Consider the following 7875-nt stretch of genomic DNA (forward strand, 5'->3'; position numbering starts at 1 on the left):
CATGTAGCGGCGGTCCACAAACACAATGCCTTGCAGGTGCTTGTCCAGCGAATGCATGCGCGCAGCATGACACACGAGAATGTCCTGCAGCAAGCAAACACATAGCCAGAAATAGCAACACAGACACACAACTAGCATGAATATAAATAGCAACATAGACATAATTATACTGAGGAATGTTTAAATCTGGAGGCGTGCCAAATGAGCATCCAAACTCCGAATCACATACCAGTGTTCTAGCCAGGTCAAAATAGTAGGGGGGCGGGCATGGGAAAAAGTTACCCCATGACCCATTTTTTCCATTGTCCAAAATTGTCTTGCCATTCAAAATGTAACATACGGGGTGAACCCCCGACTTTACCCCTCACAAATGTGCCTTTATGAACCCTCTAGTAGTTACTATCGACTGTATTTTCGTTGAATGACGTGAAAAAACACAAAAATCGGAAAATTAGTAGGGGGCGGCACTATTTCACAGGGGGCGCGCAAACGGAGTAAGGGGGGGGGGGGGGCGCTGCGCCCCCCTACCCCCCTTCGACTAGAACCCTGACATACAGTTTTACTGAAACTCGCCGAACAGGTGCCCGGTAGACCGAAGTGCCCGTAACTTCGGGGTTCAGATAGCCGAGGTATGGGTGTACATGTACATGAAATCTTCACAGGATTTGTACACGGCCTGGATACAGGCATACGTTAACAGTAGATCAGGTGGCTATGTGGTGCGTACATACAATTTTTTTTCGGGGTAACGGCCTCTTTTACGGGCAAGATAAAGTCATGTAGATGTGAAAAAATAGAGATACAGTCAAATCTGTCGTAAGCGACCGCCCCTTGGTGCAAGAAAAAGCGGTCACTTACGGCAGATGGCCTCTTACAGCAGATGTATGGTAAATCCGGCATACCGGGCATGCATATAATTATGCTTCCATGTACTCAAACCGACGAGAATAATGTGATTTTTAATATCATTTTTAAATATTGGATATTCAATAGAATATAGCCCTAGGGGTGCACAAACCCAAGAATAGTGCACATACCAGGGCTAATCTTTTACATGTTCAGCCAGCTGTCGATCAAGGCATTTACAAGACAGCGCATTTTCACACCTTGCAGTTGACAGCGCACTGGCAAGTACAGTTTCGCACCTGACTGAACCTGGGTCGCGGTCGCTTACAGCAGATTTGAATGCAGCCACTGTGCGTGAAATTGCGGTCGCTGATCGCGCACAGCAGATGGTCGCTCTGGACAGATCAGTTTGTATGTGAAACCGTCGGTGCACGGAAAATCGGTCGCTAACAGTAGATGGTCGCCTACAGCACAGGTCGCTAACGGCAGATTTGACTGTACCATGGAAAGTAAAATAGAATTTTATTCCCGTAGCTATGCAGAAGATGTTACTTCAGTAACGTCTGGCGCTAGCCAGGGTCCACACAGCTTTAATTTGGTATTTGTGTGTTTGTTTGTTTGTGTGTTTGTGTCACGCCTGGAGCTATCCCGTATCTGTCCCGTATCTGTCCCGTATCTGTCCCGTATCTGTGACTACAAAGGCTCTACAGGATTGTACATACCAGCTGGCCACACTATTTGCTGGCTCTCGTATCTGTCCCGTACCGTACCATAAAACACAGCTAGCTGGCCACAAACAGCTGGCCACAATATTCGTCGTATTATGTATACGACTCCCTGATGTATAGGGAGATTTGGAAAGAAATAGGGAGCGAGAGATCCCGTCGTCTCCAAAATAAGCGTGAACGGGCGATTCAGCGCCGGTCACAGGAAGCGTCGGAAGAGAGATCCCGTCGACTCCAGAACGCCCGTGATCGGCAGAGTCAGCGCCGGTCCCAGGAAACGTCAGGACAGACATCCCGTCGACTCCAAGTTATTTTTCTCTAATTTCGTCCACTTTGGGTTTGCTCCTTCTTTTCTTTTTCAAAACTCCAATCGGCCAAAGTTTAATGACGGTGAAAAGTTTCGTTTCAAGATCGGCCAAAGTTTCTCATCAGCCAAAATTTGTTGATTTACAGTATAAGGAGATAAAAAGAAAAGAAGGAGCAAACCAAAAGTGGATGAAATTAGAGAAAAATAACAATCCGCAGTAAATTCTGCAAATACTTTTGCCTAACTCATATTCAGACTGATTGAAACGTTTTTGCAATACAATGATGTGGCCAATCAACGGAAAAAAAACATTTCCATCAGTTCTAATAACATGTACGATGAGCTAGGCAAAGAAGCATAAGAGCACAGCGTAGGGCCCTGAGCTTCCAAGCTCTCTCGTTCCCGTAGCTATGCAGAAGACGTTACTTCAGTAATGTCTGGCGCTAGCCAGGGTCCACACAGCTTTAATTTGGTATTTGTGTGTTTGTTTGTTTGTGTCACGCCTGGCGCTATCCCGTATCTGTCCCGTACCGTACCGTACCGTCAAACACAGCTGGCCACATACAGCTGGCGGCAATATTCAAATAGGGCTTTCAAACGCAAGATCATAACGTGAAGCAACTTGGAAGAATGGGTATGAATGCGAAGTGTATGGGGGAATGCATGTAGGGTGATAGTGCGGGTTCGAATCCTAGGATACGCCTGAAAAAAAATAGGAGAATTGAAAAATTTATAACATCCCTATGCTTTTTTTGCCGTCATCAAGGCGGTAGACGGTGTCGTATTACCCTCGATCGTACCTGTCCCGTACCTATCCCGTACCGTACCGTACCATCAAAGACGGCTGGCCACAATGCATATTCAAATAGGGCTTTCAAATGCAAGATCATAACGTGAAGCAACTTGGAAGAATTAGTATGTACTGTATAACACCTTTATTTCGGTGTAATTTAAATTTCGGTAACTTCGGCACTGGACCTGGATCACCTAATTTAACATTACACCTAAATTTTCCGAAAATGTACAATCATGAAAATCACTGTCAAATTAAAAAAAAATCAATTTGTATACTGGTATAGTACATGACATAATTAGTCATGTACATGGATGTGGAGCCTAGCTATTACAGTGCAAGAGCCGTTTTTTTTTTTTTTTTTTTTTTTTTTTTTTTTTTTTTTTTTTGTGCCACACACCGAATTTATCCTTACACCGAAAGGTCAGGGGTGGGCTTTCACCGAAATTTTACAACACCGAAAATAAGGTGATATACAGTATGCGAAGTGTATCGGGGGATGCATGCAGGGCGCGCGATAGTGCGGGTTCGAATCCCAGGTTATGTCTTAAAAAAAAATTTTTTTTAAAGAATTTATAACATCCCTATGCTTTTTTTTGTCTAGGTCATCAAGGCAAAAAAGCATAGCGTAGGGCCCTGACCTTCCAAGCTCTCTCGTTCAAGTACAATACATTGGAAAACTCCAAGAAATTCCACGTAAAACAGACGAAATTCAGTTCTCAATGGCCGATGCCTACCCCAGCACCATCCTGCGTCGACAGGCCTGTCAGCCAGTGTCAGGCGCCTTCTGGACCCGCGTAGCCGGAGGTCGACTGCATGGAACACTGCAAATTGGTTACGAATTCGCACCCAAGCCATGATGATTGAAAATGGCTTGTCCCACTTACGGGCGAGGCAACCAGCAAGTCGCTTCTGATAGCTGGCGTATTCGTGATGTAGCACCCCATTCGTGGAACAAACCAGTGGTGTGAACGACCCACGGAGGTCCTCGGAGGCCTGACGGTACTTCTTTTTCTTCGCGTTGGCAGCGCGGTTGGAAGTAGCTTCCCAGGATGAATGGGAGTAACTGGGTGCGTTGGCATCAATGATGCGATTATCAAAAAACGCCACCCTGTTATCCTCCCACACACCCCGGCCCGGGCAAGCCAATCTACATACAATACCTACACACGCAATACGTGCCGCCGACAAGAGTACACAACCGACGCATTAACCACCCAAGAGTGTGCAACTCGTATGCCCTGCTGTCCCGACAGAATCTCAAGTTGACGTCATGTTTACGATGCAATGCTCCTCGCACGAGTGATTTACGACGTTCGTACGGGGTGTCAACGTAGCACACGTGTTTGTTTCCTTGAACTTGTAGTTTGTACAGGATCAAGTGCGGATCTGTCCACCACAAGTCCAGAAAAACGTCTGATAATACGTGTACAATGCGCGCATTGCATCATAAACACGACGTCAAGTTGAAATGAACCTGAAAGACGGCACCCATACTGGGGCTGCACACTCTTGGGGTGTTAAGGCCGATTCACAATACAACTTTCTGCGACACGACACGCGATTTGCGACAGTTGCGACAAGAAACTGCCTGTCGCGAGCTGTCGCAAGCTGTCGCAAGCTGTCGCAATGCACCTGTCGCAGAAGTTGAAGAAAGTTCAACTTTCGCGACATGCGACACGCGACATACACAAATGGAGTACAGTTTCGACCCTGGGTGCACGTGCAGTGTACGTGCAGTGCACGTGCAGTGTACGTGCAGTGTACGTGCAGTGCACGTGCATAGTACTACTTGTGCATGAGGATGTCGCAAACATGAAGAATATTGTGAACCGTGTGTCGCTGTCGCAGCTCGTCGCATGCGTCGCAAGTCGCATGTCGCGTCGCAGAAAGTTGTATTGTGAATCGGCCTTTATGTACTCTTGATGGAAAACGTGAACAAAAAATCATTTCTGTGGAAAAAATGGAGGATATGGGGTTCGAACCCATGGCCTCTCGCATGCAAAGCGAGCGCTCTACCACTGAGCTAAACCCCCAGGGCATACTGCACGAGTATGGGTTGGTGTCTTTGAGAGGCCCTACCCACCACATTGTAAACCGCAGCACTGAAGAGAGATCCTGCGAAAATAAACTTCACCGAAACGTTCGCCTACTCTCAGGAAACAATAACCTTCATGCAAACTTCCGCAGTTGTGAACACGAAATTGGAGTGGCACTCAGAATGAAATTCCTCGTGTCTTTTAGCATAGCCACTTGAATGGGAATCAACTGCATTCCACAAATATCTGCAGACAACTCTCCAGTGAGAAGGTTTGCACTACCACTCACGACCGCTACTGCTGCTGGCGCTGAAACAAATGTGTCTGAGAACTTTCGTTTTGCAGAACGGCTCTACTGCAATCAGACCCTTGCCTTCGTATGTTACCCTGTCAACAGGAGTATGTTAGAAGAGGGTATTATTCTGTACTTGGTTTGCCCCATGGCGGATTTCTTCTTGATGATGCCTATACTCGAGCAACCTTGAGTCATCGCGTAGAACTTTGGATAATGCCTGCACTACATGGCGGCATGAAAGACATTCGAACAGGTTTCGCATGTTAGAAAACGTACTTGTGCGCTTCCAGAGTTGGTTATACGTATTCACTGCAGGTGTTAGAAAGTGTGGCTGTGACACGGGGTTGCAACCCTCAGGATGTATCCCGCAAGTTTTCCGACCTTGCCCTCGGTATGCAGGGGCGTCGGAAGCAGTTTAACATTGGTGCGGCCAAAGACCGCGAGAGAGGGGTCCGGGGGTCCTCCCCGCGGGGATTTTTTTTAAATTGGGCCATATTTTAATGCTACAGAATAATATGAGAAATAAGAAGATGCATGCTGATGATACACCGCATTGTCGATGTAAACATGGTACCTGTACAAGAGTCGACAAGCCATCAACAAGGCTTCTACGGAACACTACTTGGCTAACCCCGAAGGCTCGCTTTGGGTAGTCATACGACCTGGGTTGGAAAGGAGCATCTCCTATTTCGGGGTAACCATCCATCTCTTCGAGTCAGTAAACAATAAACTGCCGCCACTGGCACTGTACATGATTTGCCACCTCCACTTCGAAAATTGAAAGGTATCATTGTGTCACTTCTGCCCGTACAAGAGGCCGGTTCCCGTCTAAAAAAAAAGTTTATCGAAAATTATTGGTGCGGCTTTGGCCGCACCTGCCGCACCGGCTCCGACGCCCCTGGTATTATATGTCATATAAACTACTGATGATATCAACTTAAAAAATTCGTGAGTTGGCCAAACCGACTGGAGTTTCACACTCTTGCCAATGTGCTCTTGCTGTTACCAAGAGCACATTACCCAAGGGCGTGAAAATCCTATCTTGAGCTGCAATGGGCTCAGCCATGGAGGAATTCTTTCATTGCGCCATTTCATGGCAGAAGTATAACGTGTCCGTGCTTTTCTGCGCTTAGATACGGTACAAGTTCATCAGGCCCGGGACTAATGGATATGCCATCAGTTGTTCTTCTTTGACTACCGTAGCTGTGATGTATTAGTGTTGTGCCCTTTGATCTCTGGCCACGCATGATCAGTAAGCCAAATGGCCGTGAAAGACTGATGTCCTAAAAAAACTTCGATCGTAAATTTCACACTTTCGGTTACTAGTATGTATGTACTCTTGCTGTTACCGGTCTACGCGTGCAGTTACTAGGGAGGTTTAGTCCCACGTAATCCGTGGGTACTTTACGTGTGTGTACCACGTGATACTCAGTGACCCACGTACAGACGTTTTCTGATTCACGACATACCGTGTATGGAGGCTCACCCACGTTCCGCCAAAACGTGGGTGAAAATCAGAATGGAGCGCATTGTGCGAGCTGTGAGGGTGCTCAGCTGAAGAAGTTTCCGAAGCATGAAATCAAAATATTGGATGAGCTTCTTAGGCCCGGGTAGCTTTGTCTTTGACCAGGTTTGGGCCTTTCGCTTTATGCTTTTGTTTGTTCCGTGTGACTAAACACAATATTGCAACGTGGGTGCCCTTCACCCACTTTACGTGGATCACCCACGTACGTGTTTCCGTTACGTGGGAACTAAACCTCCCTACTAACAGGTACCGATACTTGGAAAGAGGGACACAACTCGCTCATCAAATTAATTAGTCGCAAAAGAAAAAAAATGGAGGATATGGGGTTCGAACCCATGGCCTCTCGCATGCAAAGCGAGCGCTCTACCACTGAGCTAAACCCCCAGACATACTGCTTTTGCATGGATGATGTGTATTTAGATGGGAGGTCCTAATTGCCACAAGGCAAACAGCAACACTGAAGTCAGAGAAGAGAGATTCTGCAAGACAACACATCACAAGCTCTTTCGCCAGATTTCAGAACACATGCAACCAGGGAGTCAGTATTTGACGACTCACTGTATGCAACTCCCTAGAAACTTTCTTCATTTATGGGCATGAAACAAGCGAGGCACATGGCATGAACTTTATCAGGGTGCCCCGTAAGGAGACCATAGGTCTGTAGGGACTGCCCTAGAGAAACAAGAATAAATAAAAATAATAATGTCTTTTAGCATCGAGTTTGCATACTCACGGGCAGGGATAGTCAGTAATTGCAACGTATCTTTTGCAGATATTCGCAGAAGAAAATTTGGGGAGAAGTTTCGCACTGCTTTTCATGGCTCATGACAGTTTCGGAAACGTCTTTTTCATGTTGCAATTCCTCGCAATCGGAACCAATTTCGTTTTAGCCTGCTTGAGCACAAATGGAGCTTCCTTGCGCGAGTGATGCCAGATGTCTCAGAGCTATACCGCCCTCTTGAAGATGTCATTACCTCCTCCTTGCTCCCAGCATTGACAGGCCGAACCCCACCTGGCAAGCAGAAACGAGCCCTCCTTTCCCTGCCATGTTGTGATGGTGGTCTTGCAGTATTGGACCCGCCGTCCTTGAAACGACAACACCAAGGCTCCATGGATATTACGCGGCCACCGGTGGAGAAGATAACAGCACAATTCCCAGACAGCCTAAGTTTGCGGTACGGTTGGCACCCGCATTGTCTGCCCAGCCAATGTGTTTGTGGTGCCGCCTTTGCGGTATCACACGGCTTCTCGTGCCCAACTGGGGGATTCCCCTCCATACAGCACAACGAGGTACGCGATATTACTGCTAGCGTGTTGAAGCGTGTGTGCCCTAACGTCAGCATAG

The 7875-nt window shown here is 46.9% G+C and overlaps 2 non-coding genes across 2 annotated transcripts; both read right to left on the minus strand.

The window, feature by feature from the left end:
• Positions 1-4635: 4635 nt before the first annotated feature.
• Trnaa-ugc (transfer RNA alanine (anticodon UGC)) lies at positions 4636-4707 on the minus strand. The gene has a single exon. It is a non-coding gene; the product is annotated as a tRNA-Ala (tRNA).
• A 2135-nt stretch (positions 4708-6842) lies between these two features.
• Positions 6843-6914, minus strand: Trnaa-ugc (transfer RNA alanine (anticodon UGC)). The gene has a single exon. It is a non-coding gene; the product is annotated as a tRNA-Ala (tRNA).
• Positions 6915-7875: the final 961 nt, after the last annotated feature.

The sequence above is a fragment of the Sycon ciliatum genome, chromosome 8 (genome assembly GCF_964019385.1).
Source record: "Sycon ciliatum chromosome 8, ocSycCili1.1, whole genome shotgun sequence".
NCBI classification, from domain to species: domain Eukaryota; kingdom Metazoa; phylum Porifera; class Calcarea; order Leucosolenida; family Sycettidae; genus Sycon; species Sycon ciliatum.